The 25,027-nt window shown below is 36.7% G+C and overlaps 1 protein-coding gene across 8 annotated transcripts in view; it reads right to left on the bottom strand.

Moving 5' to 3' along the window:
- NSD3 (nuclear receptor binding SET domain protein 3) overlaps positions 1-24,527 on the bottom strand; it is a 118,675-nt gene extending 94,148 nt beyond the window's left edge. For all 8 annotated transcript variants that reach the window (XM_086703689.1, XM_086703690.1, XM_025922414.2 and 5 more), the window contains exon 1: positions 24,404-24,527. The gene's annotated coding sequence lies outside the window, so the exon portion shown is untranslated. The remainder of the gene's footprint in view (positions 1-24,403) is intronic.
- Positions 24,528-25,027: the final 500 nt, after the last annotated feature.

The following is a 25,027-nucleotide window of genomic DNA, read 5'->3' as shown; positions in this document are numbered from 1 at the left end:
AATTACACTAAATCAATATTTTTCCTTCACAAGCCTTCTACATTTTAACTTAAAAAAAAAAAAAAAAGCAAGGGTGAGGGTGGAGGTTATGGAAAAAAAAAAAAGAAAAATCAACCATTTGGTTCTAAGAACTTGATCACGCCTCTACAGCACCAAAAAAGGAAATGAACAACAATGTTTACCTTTTATTCACTAAAAGCTGCTAGAATTGATAGCATCTAATCTAGCTCTGTTATAGGCAAAAAACAATAACCGAGTCTGGTACAGTGACTACACAATCCAATGTCAATCTTTCAAACAAAATGGATCCTGCTTGAAAATTTCTAGCAAGGAAATACAAATAAAATTACAAATGGAAGTGGTTGTTGCATTTGTCTTTGGATAATCTTATCCTTTAAGGGAACAAAAACTGTATCAGATTATAAGATTTACTCTTTACTCACAAACAAAATAAAGTACTTTTAATAATAACCAAGTGTTACACAGTTGGTAGTCACAGCCAACCATAGCTGTAACCACAGTGGTATAGAAGCAAATTATTTCTCACTGAAATTTGGGCACTTTTTCTCAATTTGTTACATTCCCAAGGTAATGCAAATGTTTGGACTTCTGAGACTTTGAGGCCATTATATAATGATACTAATTCTATAGGTACTTAACACATTTTTAGTTTCCCTAAGATATTTTTAACGAAGATTTGAAGATGTCAAAATTATGACGTTTGAAAAAACTGGTCAAACTTCTGAAGCATTTAAAGGTATTTACTACCATTCTGGTTGAGGCTAACTCTTTGAAAGTTTAATGATATAACTTGGGAAAGATCTTCTTTTCTGAACTATTTTTCAGTTATTATACTAATAAAGCATCAATTCGCCAAATGACACAAAAAGCTTACAACATTTTTGTATGTTAAATAAATGTTCTATGTTAGTAAACCTTATCTGGGTATCTTGACTTAAAGGTACTTTCCGAGGTAGCCTTTTAAAAAGAACTCTAAGCTGCTGACTAATTTCTGGGTTAAACTGGAAAATCTGCTTGTGTTAAAAAATAGGCAATTCAGGAGAGAATGTATCCCCTTTATATTTTCATGTGATCTTACTTATCCACCAAGATATAAGGCAAATTGTGTCATTTTTATACAATTACAGACAACATTCAAATCAAAGTAGTCTCACTCCATCTATATCTAATAAACTCAAGATGTATCAACAGAAGAACAAAATTCTTGTAGAATTTGCTACATGACATTTACTCATTACCAACTAAGCAAAAGATAAACCACGTTCTTCAATAATGGAGAAATAAAATATGAATTTGATGCCTAGATAATAAAAACAAAACAAATAAATCCTGGTAAGATTTTCTCTTCTTTCTCCCTACTAAGGTACAGTATTTTTGTTCTATTTTCTTAGATAGTATTATTCCTAGAGAATACCCTGCTAATCTATCAATTTTACTCAATTTAAATAAGAATGCTGTCATGAAAGGCTGCATATTGTATGATTCCATTTGTACGAAATATCCAGAATAGGCAAATTCATAGTGACAAAAGATTAGTGGTTGCCAGGGACTGGGAGAAGGGAGAAATGGAGGCTGACTGCTAATGGGTACGGGATCTCTTTTTGAGGTGATGAAAATGTTCTGGAATTAGTGGTGGGGTTGCACAACTTTCTGGATATACTAAAAACCACAGAACTGTACACTTGAGAAGGGAAAATTGTATGGTATGTGAATGATATCTTGAAAAAATATGCTCTAAAAGAAATCAACAAAGGATCTGCGTATGCTTCTCAACAATAAAGTCTACGATATCCAAAGGATGACTAGTTTGTACAACTTAAATGTGCTTAAAATAAAAAGATTTACATTTATTAAGTTACAGTAATTAACAATGAAACAGTAAGATCCTGGACACACATCCAAGCCTATATGGGAATTTGGCTTATAACAGAAACAGCACTGCAGGTTAGTAAGGAAAGAACAGAAGATTTAAAGAATGGTACAGATAGGGGCACCTGGGTGGCTCAGTCGGTTAAGTGTCCAACTCTTGATTTTGGCTCACATCATGATTTCAGGGTTGTGAGATTGAGCCCCGTATCAGGCTCTGTGCTGACAGTGCAGAGCTTGCTTGGGATTCTCTCTCTCCCCCTTTCTCTGTTCTTACCCCATTCATATTCTCTCTCTCTCTCTCTCAAAATAAATAAGAATGGTATGGAAAACTGCTTCTCCATGTAGAAAAAAAATTAGATCCTTACCATACAGGATACCAAGTCCAGGTGGATTAAAGACCAAATATAAAAAGTAAAACTTACAAACTTTAAAAGAATAAACAAAAACATAAAACAGGAGATCTTTACAAACTCAAGGTGGAAGGATTTCTTAAAATACACAAAGAGTTTAAGTGATTAATAAAATCAACAATCTTAATTTTAACAAACTGTATGTCAAAGATACAACATAAGTGAAAAGATAAGCCCCCCAACTGGGAGAAGATAAACGTAATGCATAAAAGAAAGCTGGATTCCACCCTCAAACTTTCTTCCAAATCTACCCAATTCTTGCTATGTTCACTGGCTCTGCCTTATCATTTTTCATCTGGATTAGAGTATCAACTTCCAAATTGTTCTTCCTGCTTCCCAAGTCGTTCACCTCCAATCTGTTCTCTATAGCACTGACAGTATTTAAAAAGAAAAACAAACAAACAAAAAACCCCTCAAATTTAATAACCTCTCATGACTCTCCATGCCTTAGGATAAAATCCAAACAGCAGAAGACCCTTCTTGATTTGCCTACTTGTCCGGCCTCCTCTCCTGCTGCTGCAGCTTTCCCACCTTGCTCTCCATCATTCTAGCATCTTCTCTGTCATCTACTCATGCTTGAAGATTCTATTCAGATGTGTTAAAATACTCCAAGAAGCTTTTCCAGATCACCTCTCACACATCACACACACTTTGAAGCCAGGCCAAGTACCCTCTTCTGCTGGCATAGCATCCCTACCTATACTTTACTTAATACACTTTAGCACTTAATACACTGTAAAGGGCTATTTTAACCTACAGGAAGTGTGTGTGTGTGTGTGTGTGTGTGTGTGTGTGTGTGTGTGTGTGTGTATGAACATGATGAAATGAAATGAAATGAAATGAAAACATTTGTGAAAGAAATAATGGTAAAACAACATTTTATCATATTAATTCTGGATACCAGCTGCTGTCTGTTAACTACCCTCTGTGGGCTGAGGCGATTTGGGGCCAAGGTTCATACCAGCTCCTCCTTCCTTCCCATTCTGGTGCTACTGCAATGGGAAGGAGAACAAAAGTTGCAGCCAGATTGTCCCCACTCCAACCTATACAGGCTTCTCTAATAAAAGAAATATTTATTGAGCATCTACTGTTTACCAGACACTGGGCTCAGCACTAAAGTTACAGGGATGAAAATTCAGACATGGCTCCTGCGATTGTACAGTTACATTATTACCAGAGAGAGAAAAGCAATAAAGGGCAAGTGCTGGAGAATAGGCTCAGAAATTGCTCCTGGTAAGATTCATTTATTCATTTCACATCAAGTACTCGTATTATGTTTAGTCTTGAGTACTAGAGATAAAAGATGAGCAAGACAGAGTCACTGATAACAGAAAGGGACAAATGCCTGGATGGCAAAAGAAAATGCCCAGGGTTAAGAAGCTGTGGGACATGGAAGAGGATCTAGGGACTTCAGACATTTCCAGACTTACGGAAAAAAGTCCTAACCTGTGGAAAGGGAGGGGAGCGCCTTTGCAATACCTACATTAACCATTATCTAAAAGGGTTTCAGCTAAGAACTTTCTTGGCTTCTTGGGTGCCTGGCTGTCTCAGCTGGTGGAGCACGCAACTCTTGATCTCAGGGTTATGAGTTTGAGCTCCACGTTGGGTGTAGAGCTTACTTAAAAAAAATAAAACTTACTTGGCCTCTTAATAGCATAGCTTCCAAATATCTAGGTTACTAGAAGAATCTTTCTTGATATGTTACAAAACTAAATTATAAGCATGTAATGAAACTACATAATTTAGGGAAATAAAAACAACTCAGATGCCAGACAATATGGAAAGACTGGAAGTCTATATTAAGGACAGTGGCCTACTTCATCTCTGAATCTCCAGGCTAACTACAGTGCCTGACTCATTATCAATAAAGAAATCAACTGTAAACAGAAGGGAGTATCACAGTAAAGGGCCACAGAATTGGCTTGACAATGTAAATATTTTATTAAAAAGTTTTTTTAATGTTTATCTATTTTTGAGAGGTGGGGGACAGAGAGAGGGAGGTACAAAATCTGAAGCAAGCTCCAGGCTCTGAGCTGTCAGCACAGAGCCCGACGCGGGGCTCGAACCTACGAACCATGAGATCATGATGTGAGCTGAAGTCAGATGCTTAAACAACTGAGCCACCCAGGTGTCCCTGTAAATATTTTAATATGAGCTATAACCACTAACTAGTATTAGTGAAATACCACAGGCTGTTTGTTAGGAGCATGCATTTAGAACTGACTGTACAAATTTGCTTTTTCCTTCTTAAGAAAGGTCACGAATTAGGCTAGAAAGTACCTGCACTCTGATTATATGTCCAACACAAAACCAAACTAGCAGCAGGTTATCAGGTCACTAAGAGGAAAACACAACAAAACAAAATTTGCCCCAATTATTTTTAAACAATTTCAAAAGTTACTTTGTAATCTTACTAGATTTTATCAAGTAATCTTTTCATCAGATGAGAATAGAAGACATTTTATTAAGTGCTAGAAATACAGTATATAAACACATCACACAAGAGTCACTGACTGACAAGAGATTTTTTTCCCCAGGAAACTAAATATTTACACAACCGTATTTAATATGAAACTCACTACCATGAATCTAATAATTCTACAGGTGTATATAAACTATTAACATATTAGGGATATTTTTCAAAGCAGTAGGTATATAATGAAATGAATCTCTGTTTTTTGTTTCAGTGTATAAAAACTGCAGTCACTACTAATGATATTAAGAGAAACTATCATAACATTATCACCACTGAGCATAATACATAAGAAGAATCTAGAACTCTAATAAAATGACTTTCCCTTTTTTTTTTTAAATCATGTACAGACTAACACAAAGCCTGTATTAAAACAAAATCAGCTTACATTAGAATGCCCAGCTATATTTGAGGTGTCTTTGATTAACTTCAGCATTCTGAGAACTGCCAAATGTGTTCAGATATCTGAAATTCATGTTTATCTTTAATTTCCAAGGCAAAGGACAGCAGTGCCATCTTTCATCATGGAAAAAGCAACCAACCAACAAAACCAAACCATGTTGACCCTCGAACAACATGGCAGTTAGAGGTGCTGACACCCAGTGCAGTCCAAAATGTGCATAAAACTTTTGACTCACCAAAAACTTAATTACTAACAGCTAACTGTTGACCTTACCACAACATAAACATACATTTTGTATGTTCTACATATTACATACAGTATTCTTACAATAAAATAAACTAGAGAAAAGAAAATGTTAAGAAAACCAAAAGGAGAGGGGCGCCTGGATGGCTCAGTGGGTTAAGCGGCCAACTTCGGCTCAGGTCATGATCTCACGGTCTGTGAGTTCGAGCCCCGCATCGGGCTCTGTGCTGACAGCTCAGAGCCTGAAGCCTGTTTCAGATTCTGTGTCTCCCTCTCTCTGACCCTCCCCCATTCATGCTCTGTCTCTCTCTGTCTCAAAAATAAATAAAAAACGTTAAAAAAAATTAAAAAAAAAAAAAAAGAAAACCAAAAGGAGAGAAAATACATTTGCAGAACTAGATTTATCAAAAAAAATCTGTGTACAAGTTGGCCTGCACAGTTCAAACCATGTTGTTCAATGGTCAACTGTACTTCAATTCTAGAAGAAGTACTAGGTACTTTTTTTTACATTTTGTTAATTGTTGTATGCCTATCCCTTAGTGCAGTAAGTAAATGAGAAAGACTGCTAAATGAAATACAGAGATGACAGAAAAATCACATCTCGGCCTTTTGGCTAAGATCAAGTGCAGAGATGACAGAAAAGACCAAAGAAAATTATAACTGTTGTTTTACTAAATACTCATTTCCAACCAAGTAATGAAGACAGAAGAAAATACATTTTAACTATCAAAATATAGTCAAAAGTACAGCCCCAAATCACAGCATTAGTGTTTGCTGTCATACGATTTCAACTTCATAATCTAAAATTATGCAGGTAATTTTAATGTGTAAACCTTCTTTGGAAACTTCATCAAACTGCTGTGTTATACTAATCTCTAAAATTATTAACATTTCTCAAGAGCCAAATATGAGTTACCAAATCAAATTTGGTCTTTAGTATCTAGGCTTTCTGTAACTCACTGATTAAGAAGTGATCCAAAATTCAAATATATGACTGAGAACTAGACTAAGAAGGCAATACATTTATCAATGAGTTCACACTGTGAAACAAGATTTCTCAACCTTAGCACTACTAACATTCTGGGCCAGGTAATTTATTGTGGAGGACTGTCATGTGCATTGTAAGATGCGTGATAGCCTCCTGGCCTCTGCCCACTAGATGACAGTAGAACCATCTGCCAGTACTAAGAATCAAAAAATATTTGTCTCCAGACTTTGCCAAATGTCCCCTTGGATGCAAAATCACCCCAGGGTTGAAAACTACTACCCTAAAATGATGTTCACTAAAATGTAAATGTTTACTACCTCTGAATGGAATTATGGATACATTCTGTTCTTTTTTGCTTTATCTTTTGCTTTTCTGTATTTTCTAAAATGAGTATAAAAGTTTCAATACGTTTTACAAAAGAAAAAATACAATTCACTAATTATTAATCAAGGAAATACTCAATTTATTCAGTTTGTACCCTAGTTTTTAATGACTAGTATGCACAGATGTTTTCCCAAATATGAAATGTTTCTGAGTATTCAAAATGTTTAACAAAAAAAAATTCATCTCAGAATACACCCAGATTTTAATCTATATAAGGATTTCTTGAAATTTCAAATGAAAAATACTTTAAAGATCCTTTAAGTAAAACAGGATCATTTACTGAGCACTTTTGATGTGATGTTCCAAGTGCTCGGCAAGAATTACAACATTTAACCCTCAGAAAAACTAAAGTGAATGTTAGCATCTCCATTTCACAGATGAGGAAACTGAAAAACAGCTTAGGTGTCTTGTCCAAGGTCCCACATATAATAAGTGATAGAGCTGGGAGTCAAACCCAGGCAATCTTACCTCATGACCTGCACTCTTTACCACATGCTATACTCACTGACCATTAAACCACTTTCTGTCATGTCTGTATTAATTCAGAAAGGCAATGCTTACTGCTTCAGAAAACATCCCTTGTTACTATAATTAACAAAATCAGTATCTTCAACTTGCACAGAGGCTGTGATATAATAATGCCCCCTCTCCCACATGCCCACATCCTAACCCCTAGAACCTGTGAATGTTACCTTATGTGGTAAAAGGGACTTTGCACATGTGATTAAGGATCTTACCAATGGAGAGAGCATACTGGATTATCTAGCTGGGGCCAACGTAATGGCAAGGATCCTTACAAGTGAAAAGGGGAGGGAGAAGAGGCCGGAAGACACTACACTTCTGGTTTTGAAAGTAGAGAAGGGGGGCGCCTGGGTGGCTCAGTCGGTTAAGCGTCCGACTTCAGCTCAGGTCATGATCTCACGGTCCATGAGTTCGAGCCCCACGTTGGGCTCTGTGCTGACCGCTCAGAGCCTGGAGCCTGCTTCGGATTCTGTGTCTCCCTCTCTCTCTGACCCTCCCCTGTTCATGCTCTGTCTCTCTCTGTCTCAAAAATAAATAAACATTAAAAAAAAAAAAAAGAAAGTAGAGAAGGGGACCAGAAGCCAACAAATGCAGGCAGCCTCTGTAAGCTGGAAAAAGGCAAGAAAACAGATTCTTCCCTTAGAGACTCCAGAGGAATACAACCTTACTGATGTCTTGATTTTAGCCCTGAGAGACCCATGTTGGACTTCTGACATCCAGAAGTATGTGATAGTAAATTTGTTGTTTTAAATTTCGTTTGGCATCTAAGTTTGACATCATTTGTTAGAGAGGCAACAGGAAACTAATAGAGTCTTCTCTGAAAGCATTTCCACTCACTTTGTTGTCCTTAGTTCCACTAACACCCCTATAAAGCACAAACAGGGAGGAGGGGAATTACCATAGATCCATTAACCTAAGATTCGGAGAATCTGAAACAGAAACATCACTTTAAAAAGTCTTACCCTGTTACAACACAAATATTCCTGTGTATGGATACAAATATAGTAATGTGACCTACAATTTGTCCCTGGACAGCCAGAAAAAGCCATTAGATTTAAATTGCTGGTAGGGTGTGGCTGCCACCTTTTATACATGCAGAAAAAAAGGAAATACTTCTTCCCATTTTGTTGGCACAGTCACTGCTGCTTTCTATGCTCTAGAGTTTACTTTCATTCTAGTCATAGATGTGATACAAATAATGAAATGGCAGTAAAGCCATTCCCAGACAGGACACAATGTTATAGGTCATTTTATTACTAAAATACTTACTGTTTTTAAGATCTTCAATTTCTGGCAACTAAAATCACTGGGCCACACTGGGTTTTGTGACCGATTTTCACAAAAATATGTAGAGGGAGATGGAGAAAATCTGCACTAATAAAGATAGCACTCTGGTAAGAACCATATTTTAAAATTCTGTTAAACATAAATGAACAAGTTAAAAAAGAAAAGCCTCACACAGCCATCCAAAAATACTACATTAAGCCAATATGTAGTGATGAATAACCTCTGATGAATAACCTCTAAGTGGAAATGTATTTTGTCAAGGTAAAATAATAAGTTCCCTAAATAAAAAGGCTTTCATTCACATCTTAAAACACTGTTTAACTATTTAAGAGTACGTATAGAAATAAATAGTAAAAATAAAATCCTTTCCACACTTACCTTGTTGACATTTTAAAATTAGAAATTAAATCACCTAATTTACTGTAAAAGAATATTTGATTTCCAACAACTTGCAGATAATTCAAATCATTATTAGCCAAAAACTGCTTGTATCAGTTAAAGTGCCTATGTCTGCTACCCAGCGATGTTCATTCATAGATCATAAGTCAAAACATACTGGAAAATCAGGAGCAGGTAGTTCTCCTACCATTTCAGTATATATATACTGGTATATATGTATGGTATATAAATGGTATATAAATGACTCTGAGTAAACCCCTTCATCTCTAAGAAGTTATGAAATGAGGCTGAATACTCAAAAACTGACCGTGTAAATATTTTCTCACTTTTTCCTTCCATTTTGTCAACTCTATGATGTTTTTATGTGGATGAGATTTATTTAGTACATGTATGTATGTCTAGACAAAAGCTTGTTTTAAATTTTTTTTTAATGTTTTTATTTATATACTTGTTTATTTATTTATTTAGAGATATAGAGTGAGCAGGGGAGGGGCAAAGAGAGAGGCAGACAGAATCCCAAGCAGGCTCCGCAGCATCAGCACATGAGATCACAACCTGAGCCAAAATCAAGAGTTGGGCACTTAACCAACTAAGCCACCCAGGGGCCCTGACAAAAGCTTGTTTTTAAAATAAGAGTTCACAGGGGTGCCGGGGTGGCTCAGTCAGTTAAGCATCCGACTTTGGCACAGGTCATGATCTCACAGTTCGTGAGTTTGAGCCCCACATCGGGCTCTATGCTGACAGCTCGGAGCCTGGATCCTGCTTTGGATTCTGTGTCTCCCCTTCTATCTGCCCTTCCCCCACTCATGCTCTGTCTCTCTCTGTTTCTCAATAGTAAATAAACCTTAACAAATTTTAAAAATAAATAAATAAAATAAAAGTTCACAGAGAAACATTTCTATACAAAATCATTCTAAATTAATCACTTTAGGGGCACCTGGCTGGCTCAGTCGGTGAAGTGTCAGTTTAAGGTCATGATGTCATGGTTCGTTGAGTTGGAGCCCCACATCAGGCTCTGCACTGTATCAGTGTGGAGACTGCTTAGAAGTCCCTCTCCCTCTCTCTGAGCCCCTTCCCCACTTGCTGTCTCTCAAAATAAATAAACTTAAAAAAAAAAATAATTACCTTAAATTACCTACACCAGCATCACTAAGATAATCAAAAGCTGAGTCTCACCCTGCCTATTCCCAGACTCCAACTGGCATGTTATTCCAAATATTTATCTTATTCTTCACAGAATCCTTTGTTTTGTTTTGTTTTGTTTGTGAAATGGTTCATTACTGAACACCAACTATACAGATCTTGTTCTAGCTCTGGGAAATCAAGGGAAATAAGATTCTAGTCTCATGGAGCTTAAATAAACCAGAAAATTTCAGATAGTGATAAACTACTACAAAACAGGGTAATAGGATACAATGACTGAGGGGCTAGCCTGATTTAAAAAAAAAAAAAAAAAAAAGGCTTAATCAAAACCAGGAATTAGTTATATAGAAAGATTTTTTTTTTTTTAATTTTTTTTTTCAACGTTTATTTATTTTTGGGACAGAGAGAGACAGAGCATGAACGGGGGAGGGGCAGAGAGAGAGGGAGACACAGAATCGGAAACAGGCTCCAGGCTCTGAGCCATCAGCCCAGAGCCCGACGTGGGGCTCGAACTCACGGACCGCGAGATCGTGACCTGGCTGAAGTCAGACGCTTAACCGACTGCGCCACCCAGGCGCCCCTATATAGAAAGATTTAAAGAAGACAAGTGAAGAGGTGATCATTAGGCATATCTTTTATTTCAATTTCTCTTTGTTTCAGAGACTTCTGAGATATGGCAATAGCAAAAAAATTTAATAATAATTTAATCAAATGTTCCATGTAACATGAAAAGTTTAAGTTTGAAATCTTATTTAACCGTAACTATTCCAGAATACTACAGAAATAAAATTATTCTGTTGGTTGGCAGTCTATAGTCACTTAATTGAATCAATTAAGAGAATTTTTAAAAACACGTTAGCTTTCAAATAGCTATTACTAAGTTGTTTTCTATGACTAGATTTATTCACTAAGACACTGAGTATTTTGGAAAAATGAGATTTTAAAACCCGACCCCACAAAAACACACAAATAGATTGCAAGAGCAAATAATGTGAAAAATATGTCCACCTCTACTTAATTCTTTCCTTTATTAAGAATATCTAAACCTGGGGCACCTGGGTGGCTCAGTCGGTTAAGCATCCAAGTCCTGGTTTCAGCTCAGGTCATGATCTCATGTCTCCGGAGTTCAAGCCCCAAAATGGGCTCTGTGCTAACAGTGCAGAGCCTGCTTGGGATTCTCTCTCTCTCCCTCTCTCTCACAATAAATAAATAAACTTTTAAAAAGTTTTTTAAAAAATATTTTTTAAAAATGTCTCAATCGGTGCTAGCCACATGTGGCTATTTAATTTTAAACAAATTAAAATTAAATAAAATTTATCAAGTACATTAGCCACATTCTAACTGTTCAATATCCATATGTGGCTAGTGGCTGCCATGTTAGACAACACAGCTATAAAGCATTTCATCATCACAGAAAATTCTATTGGACAGTGCTGATATAACTTATTTTTCAAAAAAAATTATTTTTCATATTTGAACTAAACAAAAATATTCCAAAGAAGCTTATAAAAATAAGGTTAATCATAAACTTTTTACTTTTTTTTAATGTTTACTTATTTTGAGAGAAAGAGAGCGAGTGAGCAGGAAAGGGGCAGAGAGGGAGAGAGAGAATCCCAAGCAGGCTCTGCACTGTCAGGGCAGATCCCGATGTGGGGCTCTAATTCACAAACTGTGAGATCATGACCTGAGCCAAAATCAAGAGTCAGATGTTCAACTGACTAAGCCACCCAGGTGCCCCAGTCATAAACTTTTTAAAGGAATGGGTGAGTAGTACTGTGAAGCCAGAAAGAAGTCACATAAGAGGTTTAGTAATCAGATCTATATTCTAGAATAAGACAGACTGAGATAAGTCTGGGATAAGCAAAAACGTACTCTGACATCCGTCTTTCGTAATGAGACTTGAATTTTAACTCTGATTCTACCTCTAATTTAGCTGTATGAATTCTGAGGGATACAGAATTAGGCTTTTGTGTATATCTAATAGCAGAGGTTAAAAATCAGATGATCCAGATAACCTGAAAAGACCCCAAACAATGGAAAATGGGCTGTGATTCCTCCTAGTTATCAATAAATAGGTGTACAAGTTTGGATTTTCATGCTGACAGAAATATATGTGGTTTAAAAAAATTAACTTTAAGGTCTTACCTAACATTAACATTACATAAAGATGTTCATTATTTGAAAGAGCAAACAATTATATGAAATTGACAATCAATATCTATTTACATAAATAAAATTTTAGGGGGTAAAATCAGCCCCATATTTCTTTCTACCATATTTCTTTCTACCAAATTCTCTAAGTAAATAATAAAGGTGCGTTACATAAGTGGCACATTTTCTTCTAATTTTTATTTTAATTTTTCTGAGTCTATACTACTAATAAAAGAGCAACACTATTTTTAAAAGCGCAACTGTATTACCCCACAATCTGTTTAACTACAGTGTTACTGCCACAAATATTTTCTGAAATTTTCACTTAAAAATTATCCACAAAAAATGTGTGGATAAGGGTCAAGGATATTAAAATATCCTGTATTAGGAAGTGACCTGCATGAAATAAAACACAATTAACTAATGAAATACAAACAAAACAAAAAAACCCCACCCTATATTGTATTTCAATGGACTAGTAAGTGTGTCATTGAATACAATTATACAAATTTCATTGACTATGATTTCATTGTTATACAATAAGTTTAGGATGCTTTGTAGTTCTTTCCTGACTAAACCTCAATACTATTGAATTGCCTATACCAATATAAAACTTACTAGTAATATACCATATTTCCCTTATCTACTTGGTTTAACCTCGATGGTCTTCACTTTGTTCTTGACCCCACCTGGCACAGCAGACATGGTATTAACACTTGAAGAAAATTTAGATTATTTTCCAATCCCTTCCATCAAGGGTATTGACTCATACTAAAAATTACTACAAAATAAGTAACTCCAATCAGTCATCTTGCTCCATGCACTATGAAATCTAGTAAACTAGCAAGTTCATCCACATATTTTCCTACCTCTTTCACCAACAAACTTTTAAGTTATAGTAAAATGATTTGAGATTGGTTCTCAAAATTTTGTAAATGTTTAAATTTGACTTTACCTTGTATTCTCCATTCACCACAGCAAGACAAAAAGAGAATGCATCAAAGAACTGATATGTGGTTTTTAAAATACTAAGTAACTTATTATAATATCTAAAATAGTAATTTACTAAGTTTATCTTTCCTATAAAGACCAGTTTTTGGTTTTTGGTTCATCAGGTTTATCACTTTAGTATTTTAGGATCAACTGTATTCAACATTCCATTTCAAAATAAGCAATAAAAGTTAGGACATAAGACACTTCATACCATATACTCAAATTTTACACTATCAGCTATTTGCTGAATCAGAACACTAAGCATTGGTGAAGCTATAGCCACCATGCTGTTGTAATGACAACAGTGCAAGTAAATTTGGACTGGAAAGTTAACTTCATGTTCGTACTTGTACCAGCATGAATTCTTACAACTGGGAAACACTCACATAACCCATGCAAAGATTCTATTCAAGTATTAGTTAACATTCACTTTTAACTTCTTTGAAACTGAGTTTAGGCCAGATGAATTCATTTCTTCATCTATTAAACATGGGACTAAAGTCTAGTTCATTTTGCAAATATTATTTTTCTTATATTAAAAAAAAGTCATCGGGGCACCTGGGTGTCTCAGTCTGTTAACTCTCTGACTGGCTCAGGTCATGATCTCGCGGTTCATGGGTTCAAGCCCTGCATGGGGCTCTGTGCTGACAATTTGGAGCCTGGAGCCTGCTTTGGATTCTGTGTGTCCCCCTCTCTTTGTCCCTCCCTGCTCATGTTCTGTCTCTCTCTCTAAATAAACATTAAAATAATTTTGGGGGGCAGCTGGGTAGCTCTGAGCGTCTGACTTCGGCTCAGGTCATGATCTTGCGGTCCACCTCAAGCTCTGTGCTGACAGCCCAGAGCCTGGAGCCTGCTTCAGATTCTGTGTCTCCCTCTTTCTCTGCCCCTCCCCCACTTCTCTCTCTCTCTCTCTCTCTCTCTCTCTCTCTCTCAAAAATAAATAAAAATGTTAAAAAAAATGTTTTTAAGTCATTAATTATCAGCTATATGCCTGGTCCAGTTCCAGGTACACTCTAGCAGTTCTAATTTGGATCACTATAACTCCAAAAAGTAGATATTTTCATCTCCAGGGATGACAACACCGAGCCTTAGTTGTTAAGGTGGGTCTCTTGCCCTATACTCCACAGGCCCATGAGTTGGGGGAAAAAAAAAAGATGTTTTGTCAAATGGCTTAAAGCACACAGAATGACAGAACAACTTTCAGGGTGAAGGTCATTTAAGCAAAGCAAACCTCTCTTAATAAAAAGAAAACCATACTTTCTTTAGGGTGACAAGTTTGCTATAGTTAATTATACAGGTATAGCACACTTTCTATAGCCATTTTCTAAAATAAAATGTTTCTAAATAAAATTTGAACGAAAAGAAACATATTTTAAACCATATACAACACTCTCTCAATAAAGGCAACTTGACTGGAGAATGATTTTATAATTTGTAAAAAATCTGCCACATACTTTGTTTCATAAACTTAAACTCTGTTATGTCAGGATTTCTGAACATAGGATATGAGCATCTTCATCAGTAACTTTCTAAACTCACTTATAAATGGATATAAAGTGTGTGTCAGTCAATTGTATCTCAATAAAGGTAGAACTAAAATTTGGGGATGCCTGGGTGGCTCAGTCTGTTAAGCCAGCTCAATCTCAAGGCTCACGAGCTCGAACCCTGCATTGGGTTCTGCGCGGAGAGCATGAAGCCTGCTTCAGATCCTCTGTCACCCTCTCTCTGCTGCTCCTCTGCTCGTCTTTTCTCTCTTTCTCAAAAATAAAAAAAATAAAAAAAAAAAAGCTGGAAATAAAATTTAAAAAAAAATGGTGATCACAAAGAAAAAATATGTTATCACATAAATGATTGTGTTATTATACATTTGCACTACACTTTAAAAACCACAAATTTAACAAAGCCTTTCTGATATTGCTCGGAGTTTAAACTAGCTCAAAATTTTCTGGAAATGCTCTAAAATTAATTGTGGTGATGACTGTACAATTCTACGAATATACTAAAAAATGCTGCATTGTATACTTTAAGTGGGTGAATTGTATGGTATGTGAATTATTTCTCAACAAAACTGTTATTTAAAAAAACCCTTCTGGAGAACCAACTGGCAATATGTGTTAAAAGCCTTTGAAATGTTCATATCTGTTACGTAATTCTATTTCTAGGAATCTGTTGTAAGGAAATAATCACAGTCATAAAGGTTTTTGTTTTTTAATGTATAAGGATGTTCATCAAATCATAATATCCCAAAACTGCAAACTACCTAAAATACCATCAATAGAAGAATGGTAAACAGATATGGCATACCCATACAATGAAATTAAATGTCAATTCAAAAATCACATTCTCGGGGCGCCTGGGTGGCGCAGTCGGTTAAGCGTCCGACTTCAGCCAGGTCACGATCTCGCGGTCCGTGAGTTCGAGCCCCGCATCAGGCTCTGGGCTGATGGCTCAGAGCCTGGAGCCTGTTTCCGATTCTGTGTCTCCCTCTCTCTCTGCTCCTCCCCCGTTCATGCTCTGTCTCTCTCTGTCCCAAAAATAAATAAACGTTGAAAAAAAAAAAATTAAAAAAAAAAAAAAAAAAATCACATTCTCAAAAAATTAATTTCACAATGAACCATGTTACCAAAATAATATTAATGTACAACTGCAGTTTGTTAAAAAAAATACATAGATGCATAAGAGAAAACACTGGAAAGATATAGAACAAAATGTCAATAGTTACTTCCAACTGGCAGAATTTCAAGTGATCTTAATCTTCTCTATATCTGACTAGTCTTCAATTTCTCTACAATAAAAATCCTTTCATAAGTTAAACATAAGTGTTATTTTTAAACTAGTAGCCACTTTGAAAAGTACAAATTTTCCATTAAAAAATAAAAACAGGGCCATCAGCATTTCTCACGAGTATTATGTGTGTGCATGTATGTATATGTGTCCAATACCTTAATTAATACATTAACCTCATAGTTTAAAACCTTAACTAATTCTATCCCCAATAAAATAAATTGTAATGATCCACACTTAATTTTACAGGTGTTAACACAGAAACCACGAGCTGGCCAAAAGCGTATTAACTCTACTTCATACACAAAGCCAAACTACCTAATCTAGGTTTAAAACATTATTATATCAAATCACATTTGCTTCCACATCTAGGAAAACTCAACATGTATGTTCATTTCAAGATTTAAAATAATTACTTATCATCTTTGCTAGGGGAAAATTAGCCAGAATAAAAAAGAACATTCTACGGCATTACAGGAAGGAATTCAAGGGTATGGTAAAGCACAGCAAAAAGTTTCTCATCACAACCAAATATGAAATACTATGTGCTAACGTATTGGGATTCTGCAGAAATCATTAAAAAAAAAAAAAGCTTAAAAAGTAACAAAATTACAATAACCAAATAAAGGTTTTACTTTATGTATGTAGATATGTTCCAAAAATGTGTTCCAAAAATGTCTTTTCCAAAGTCCACACTGCAGAATTTTATGCAAGTATACTGTATGCAACAGGTAGTCAGAAAGGAAAAAAATTCAATTTTCTCTGTTATCAAAATCCTCGAAAATCAACATTTAACACTTCCAAACATATAAGAAAACAGTCTGTTAAGACAAAGAAGCACCCTCAAGTAACTTTCTTCAGTTTCAAAAAAATTTGATTCACCTAAACAAAATACAGAAAAGATAAGAATCAAAAGGTATCAAGGATGAAGTGTCCAAATAGAATGTCACTACTGATTACTTCTCAGGTTAATACTTCTTGAATAGTTACATTAATGTGAAAGCAAGAGAGTCAAAGCAGTTTTTATAAAATAAGATACTTAGCTTAGGATATTATTAATAACTCAAATTTGATATTTTCTAAGCAAAAATCATTGTTAGAGTTTGCATATTAATCTAAAAATCAGTAGTCATTAAATTCTACAAAAAACTGTATCAGAGATGAACTCTGAAAAAAAACACTTTGTATAAAATGGCATGATTATTCTTATAGAATTTGGTGTCATTTTTTGTTTCACATTCATTAATATAGCACTAAGATTTCAAATCACTAAATGACTACACTGGTAGGAAACTTGTTTTTAATTGCCTAGATAACCCTTTTGATAATAACAGTAACTGGTGATTCAGTTTTTACATTTCTTGACCCCTCATCATTAATTTTTCAGATTACTTTCAGCATACTGTTATCCTGAAAGTCCAACTACCATCAAGGCAATACCAACTAAACCAATGAAGCAGTCTCTGTAGTTTTCCTTAAAGGGTTTATTACCTGAGTGGTCACTACATAATGTTTACTTTCTAATTATTTGTTTATACTGTAAATTTAGGGTTTTTTTTTAATCTTTTTTTTTCAAGTTTGTTTATTTATTTTGAGAGAAAGAGAGAGTGGGAGGGACACAGAGAGAGAGAGAGAGAGAGAGAGAGAGAGAGAGAGAGAATCCCAAGCAGGTTCTGCACTGTCAGCACAAAGCCAGATGTGTGGCTCAAACTCATGAACCGTGTGAGATCATGACCTGAGCCCAAACCAGGAGTCAGACGCTCAACCAACTGAGCCACCCAGGTGCCCTGTACATTTAGGTTTTGTGCTTTTTTCTTTATATGTCATATTTCACAACTTAAAAGTTTAAAATTGTTTCTTTCTTAAGGTGTTTTATGTGTATGTGTTTAAATGTACAGTTTTCTTAAGACTCTATAGCTAAGAGATATTAGTTACACAAGACTCAACAGACACAATACTGTCTTGGCTACAGCCAAAATGCCACTAGTTAAAGGCAAGCCTCCATACAAGACTTCTTCATCTCAAATCAACTTGATAAACCAAGTTTTGTTTGACTCACAAAATCCCAGGAATACATACATTTCTTAAATTTAAAATATCCATCTATGTACTTCAAGATGTATGTATATACATCATACAAAATTCAAAAAGCATGTTCCATGGTAGAAAACACTTTACTGTTATTTAATGTTTATCTATTAAAGTAAGGATAATGCAGGCTATGAAGAAAAAGTCAAGAAACACATATTTTTTTAAAAGTGTCTTTTTTAAGTAAGCTCCACACTCAACGTGGGGTTTTGGAACTCACGACCCCAAGATGGAGAGTCGCATGCTCTACTGACTGAGCCAGCCAGGCATCCCTAAAAAAAAATTTTAAGTAATCAGAACTCTGAAAACCTTATTCTACCTAACATGCCAATCTACTCGGCCTAAGGATTTCCTGAAACCTCAATTTTCCCATCTTTAAATTTGGGTTAAATAATTTTTATGCTTTCCAACTTCACATTTTAAAAACAAGTCCAGTTATCATGTAGGAATTCAATCAAACATCTTAGAAGATGTCATAAGTGCAAGGTACTATTAGATAATAAATTCATACATTTATACAGTTAAAATGTAAAGGATACAAATTTTTTTCATTTTCCCTTCACTTTCTCCTCAATGTAGCTCTAAATCTACATGAAAAAAGGAACCTAGTAAAAAAAGAGTTACAGATCCACATCTTAATAAATTTAAAAATAAGTCAAGAATCATTTTTCAAGGAGCTTTGCAAATTCAAAATCTCATCGATAGGCAGATATATTTTAGGAGTAATAATACATATCCATGTAGTGAGAACTGAACATTCTCTAACTTCACAAAATTTTAAATATGCCTTTTACCTTTATTTTATGCCACACTGTGCAGGCACAACATAATACGAAGTGTTTGAAAGTACTTACTAGGTACTTAGTAAAATCAACAATAAAAACCAAAACTAAAACTCTGTAAGCTTTTTAAAAACGTGTTGGGTAGTTGTAGTATAATCAATTTCTTAAATCTACCTTTATTAACATTTATAAAAAGATTAGCCTGCAGAAATAAAGGTGACCATTCATTTAAAAACTCAAATGCTGGACATGTTGTTTATTAACAAAGGAATAAATCATCTTAGTTGCTCTTTCAAAAAATAACAGACTCTACTTTTTTTTTTTTAAAGTAAAACTAAAAACAGCATTGTATCAAGAAACAAAGTTTATAGACACCAAATTCTAAATCTTTTTAAGGCTTTGATAATTCTAAATTTTAAGTGTCTAAAACTGAATTTGTTTCAAAAGAATCCAATGAATAAGTATCCATGGTAACTTATTTTCTTCTTGACAAAAATAATTAAAAATAAAGTAATCAGTGGTGCCTGCTAAGATCTTTTAAAACTTGTTTTCAATGAGCTATTTTTTAGCTCATTTTTAAAAACTTACTAGTGACTCCATTTTCTTTCCAAGTTCCTTTCTAGGACCACGATGGACCTCTTATTTTTTTCATTTCACTGCTATTTTATTTCATTGATAATTTTATTAAAACAGGAAAAATTCTGCCAAAACCATTTCGTTACCCAAAACACAAACTCTAAGATCCTTAGACAGGGTTCATTTATGCATGTAAGAATGCTTCGTGCATATACTATATGTACAACATAGTGAACAAAGTATGAAAAAAAGAAACAAGATCCTTTGCCTCACTGCAACTTAATCCTTTTGCATTCATTATATTAAACGTGCCTAACCTTGAATATTCCCCTTCACCTTGAGCTTTTACAGAGAGCTCAAATACCTTCATAATAAATGAAGTAATGTGGTGTAGTATAAAGAGCCAGGTACAGATCTGTCACCAAAGGAACTTAACTTCCTTAGGCCTCTGTTTTCTCTCTTATAAAATAAAGTAGTTGGATTATATCTCTTCCATTTAAATTGGCTATTAGGTACTTAATTCAGAACCTGCTATACTTTTACATAGTAAAAATAGTTAACATCCTGTTAATCAATATTCCAAACAATAGAATACTACATGACCCTTTAAAAAAAAAAAAAAAAAGTTGTAGGAGTGCCTGGGTGGCTCAGTCAGGTATGCATCTAACTTTGGCTTGGGTCATGGTCTCACAGTTTGTGAGTTCGAGCCTGGCACTGGGCTCTGTGCTGACAGCTCAGAGCCTGGAGTCTGCTTAGGATTCTGTCTCCCTCTCTCTCTGCCCCTCCCTATTCATGCTCTGTCTCCCTCTCTCAAAAAATTAAAAAAAAATTTTTTTTTAATTAAAAACACTTGTAGATCAAATATGTGCTAATTTAAAAGGATGTGCCAGGGGAGCCTGGGTGGCGCAGTCGGTTAAGCGTCCGACTTCAGCCAGGTCACGATCTCGCGGTCCGTGAGTTCGAGCCCCGCGTCAGGCTCTGGGCTGATGGCTCGGAGCCTGGAGCCTGTTTCCGATTCTGTGTCTCCCTCTCTCTCTGCCCCTCCCCCGTTCATGCTCTGTTTCTCTCTGTCCCAAAAATAAAAATAAAACGTTGAAAAAATAAAATAAAATAAAATAAAATAAAATAAAAGGATGTCCCAGGTAGCCTATTAAAACACAAGAGCAAAAAACAAAAACAAACAAAAACCCCAAACACCACAATAGCAAATGCAGACAGTATGACCCATTTTGAATGTATTTTAAGACAGATATACATATGTATGTACAGATATTTTCTAGAAGAAATAGAATATATAGAAAATATCTATAGATATTTTCAGAAGAAACTTCAAAATGGTTATTGGGGGAAATGGGGTGCTAACTTTTTTTTTTTTTTTTTTACCTCTTAGCCTTTTATAATATATTTTCAGAAGAAACCTCAAAATGGTTATTGGGGGAAATGGGGTGCTAACTTTTTTTTTTTTTTTTACCTCTTAGCCTTTTATAATATTTGAAAAAAAATTTACATAATGAACATGTATTATCTTTATAGTTTTTTTTAATCTTTATAAATTTTTTAAAAGAAACTAAAAGACCTGCCGATCCAGGTTATATAATTAGAAAAGACCTGGATTCAAATACTGGCTTTGCTAGTTACCATCTGTGTGCTGTTAAGATACTTAACCTCAATTTCTCCATCTCTAAAAAGGAGTCGATAGTACCGACCTCATGCAACTGTTGGTAGGATAAAAGGAAATTATACGTGTAAGGCACTTAGCATAACATACTGTAAGAAGACAACTATTAGCAGCATTGCTATAATTATTATATCATAAACTTCAGAAACTGAGTGTCTTTAGAATCAGATTTGACAATTCACTCAAGGAGGACCATCTCAAAGGCAACCAATTTCCTTTACCCAAAATTGAATCAATCTGATTAGTATAGGAAAGAGCATATTTAGTAAGATTAAAAAAAAAAAAAAAAAAAGCTATCACAGGTAGCAAGTGGGCTGACAGACATGGTAATCACAGCGAAGTCTGGGTTTTAATTAATTATTATCTAACTAGAATAGCCTTCTTCATTATGTGGATACCTATCCAAAGAGCCAGAATACTCAATACAGCTAGTCAGGGGACCCTGCTTTTGACAAAATACTGAATACATAGGAATACACTTTTTTAAAAAAGTAATTCAAGCTTCCAACATGAGTTTTTTTCTTCTTTCAATATACAAGAATTTCTCATTTTCCTAAATTTATGGCAGTGATAGTTCACGCACACAATTTTACCAGTTAATTACAAATAACACGTCAACTGAGTGGAAGATATAAAAATGAGATCTCCATAAAAATTAATTCCAAAAAAGCATATTGAATAGTTTTTTTTTTTGAGTGAAACTTTTCCTCACAGAATTTTTTAAAATTTGGGCTTAGGGGCGCCTGGGTGGCTGAGTCAGTTAAGCGGCCAACTTCAGCTCAGGTCATGATCCAGTGGTTCACGAGAGCCCCACATCAGGCTCTGTGCTGACAGCTCAGAGTCTGGAGCCTTCTTCGGATTCTGTGTCTCCCTCTCTCTGTTCCCTCCCCTGCTTGCACTGTCTCTCTGTCTCTCTGTCTCTGTCTCTCTCTCTCTCTCTCTCAAAAATAAATAAACAAACATTAAAAATTCAGGCTGAATATCATCAAGTCAAAATACATCAAGTTTTGAATCTGGCCTTTAAACTAAAAGTACTCTCATAAAGTATTACTCTAACAATATTCAATTTAATTTTTTCAACACACCAAGAACACCTCCTAAACTTCTATATAACAACTGAAAGGATATTGCATTAAGATAGATTAAATCAATATGCAGTACAACTGGTTTGAGTCCATCATATTACAATTTTAACACACCTTCCTGGTATTAGAGAACAGGTTCAAAATCAATATGATGGATTAAAGTTTGAATTACCCCAATTACAACTATAAAACAAAAATAAAAGGTCACACACACACACACACTTAATCCTTTTCAATAGGAAAATAAAATAGGCTCCACTTAACAATGTATCTACTGTAAGTTTGTCAGGATTTAAACCTTTAGAACAGTAACCATTTCAAATTACACAAGCAGTTACATTTTAATACATTAAAGCGTTATTGTAGCTTTCCTGAGAGTAACCTGAAGTTCTCACCAAAAAACAAAAAAAAAAAAAAACCCCAAAAATCCGGCACTTCACTGAGGCTCTAAGAACTGCATGCCTACTTCATAGATCATTACACTGTGCTGAGCTGACATCTGGAGACTGTACTGACCTGTACCCATGAAGCAAAGAGAAGGGATGGAGGAGAGAGAGCGTATTAAAAGAAAAACACTTCTTAACACACCCGTCACCTATGAGCATGAACTGTCGATAACATCATTGTAAAATGCACCTACTTCTAATTTTCCAACATTCAAAATACAGCAAGAACATAACCTACCACAAGCAGATCTTTCTACCCCTTCTCACCCCCACACAGTGCTTTGCCAAGAACACAAGCCCAAGAAAAATAACCAATGCAATTTCCTTGTTTACTTAAAGAATTTCAGAAAACATGTTGACTGCTTCCGAAGCTTCTAAAACAAATGAATTTTCAACATTTAAGAGTTTTTATGATCACATTTGAAATACGATAGCAATGATTCCTTCACCCAGTAAACATACAGTTTCAACTTTATAAAAAGGGTTAATTTTACACTGCAGTTCATTAGCATGCCTTGTTTGCAACCAGAAGGAAGAGGGAAAGGGGGTGGGGGGAGCAGCAAAACACACAAGATGGAAAACATCACTACCTCCTTTGGTGGTTATGAATAATTTTAAATTACCACAAGATGTATGGGAAGAGTTCATGAATAGAAAGAAAGGGGGTTGACAATCTGAACTGGCCCCTTCCACATTCATACTGCTGTCGGAGAGAAGGAATTTATTTACACTGCAGTGCCTGGCAGCAAACATGGCTGCCCCTACCCCCTTTAAATCTGAATAGTCTTCACTCCCTCAGCAAAACCATCAAATTATGGCCATGTCTCTGCTGTCTTGACACCATAACACTAACACATTTCCTCCTCCCTCAAAACAGTAAAACCCCACACCTCCTCATTTCACAGCAATCACAACACTAGAACCACTAGCTTCTTCTACATTCTCTAGCCTTGAAAGAAAAGGCCCAGAATACACAGAAATATAGGAACAAAAGGCTTTCCCTTCCTTTAACAACCCCCTTCCCCTTCTTTTCCTCCCACTCTGTGATGCTTGGTCGGTAGTTCTCATCCTTCTCAACATTCAGTGCATTTCCCTCCCTATGCCAATTCTAAGTCTTCCAGTTTCCTGAGTCTGCGTCCTATCTTCCTATGCATCCTGTCTCAACAATTTATATCCCTTTTCCTAATCCACCTTTTCCTTTACTTCCATCCCCTCGTTTCCTCTCTTGATGCCCCATTTCTCCATACAATTCTGTCCCCTTCCCCCAGACTCTTCAAGTTTCCACACTGCACCCCCAAACCTAGTTCAGTTCACCCAGGTCTCTAATCTCCAAACCTAACTCTTCTTCTCGTTCCCCGCCCCTCCCCCGTTCCATCTTTATCCCCGCCCCCATCCCACCTTTACTCCCAATTCCCACCTCGGCGCCACTCCATCGCTCATCCCGATCCTACCTCCTCTGCCCCACCTCCCAATCTCCACACCCCCCACCTAGCCCTCTGCTCTTCCTACCGAGCTCCCCTCGAACCCTTTCTGGCCACCAGCTTGTCCTCCCATCCTTGTTAGGGTCTCTCTCTCTCTCTACCCGGGTCCCATCCCTACGTCGCTCCCTCCTCGTCGTTCCCTCCTCAGCCCTTCCTTCCAGCACACACACATACACACACAGACGCATTAACTTTACCTTCAGTTTGTTCCATTCTAACCCCCCGGCCGTGTCAGTACGATCACAGGAGAGACACGGAGGCCCGGAGTGGGGCTGGGGTGCGGGCAGCCGCCGGGGCTGCGGGGGGAGGAGACGGAACCGAGCTAGGCCGCATGAAATCCCCGGGCTAGATTTTCCTCGCGCCGGACGCCTCTGCCATGGCTGCCGGCACCGAGGAGGGCCGCGGCCGGCCAGGCCGGGCGTGAAGCTGAGATGAGGAAGGCTGCGGGAGACGGGGTGGCCAGGGGCGGTGGAAGGATGATGGGGGGTCGCCGCGCAGCCGCTGCTGCCAGAGAGAAGGCTGTGGCTGGCGGCCGCGCCGGAGCAGCAAGGTCCTCGGGGCTCTACTCGGCCTTCGCACGCCTCTCCGCAGCGACCAGTGGACAGTCCCCTTCGGTCTCCGCCTCCGTCCTGGTCGCCGCTCCCGCCGCCGCCGCCCGCTCCCGCCGCCGCCGCCGCCGCCGCCGCGCACAAAGCCCCCCCACCCGGGCTCTCGGAACGCCGCCGCCGCCGCCGCCGCCGCCGCCGCCAAATCCTCAGCCTCTCATTGGCCGCTGGCCGCGGCGCCTGCCGGGAAATGCAGTCCCGTGTTTGGGGGCAGGG

This window comes from Puma concolor, chromosome B1 (assembly GCF_028749965.1).
Source record: "Puma concolor isolate L17-30 chromosome B1, mPumCon1.1.hap2, whole genome shotgun sequence".
Classification (NCBI taxonomy): Eukaryota; Metazoa; Chordata; class Mammalia; order Carnivora; family Felidae; genus Puma; species Puma concolor.
This window is presented reverse-complemented; position numbering and strand designations above follow the sequence as displayed.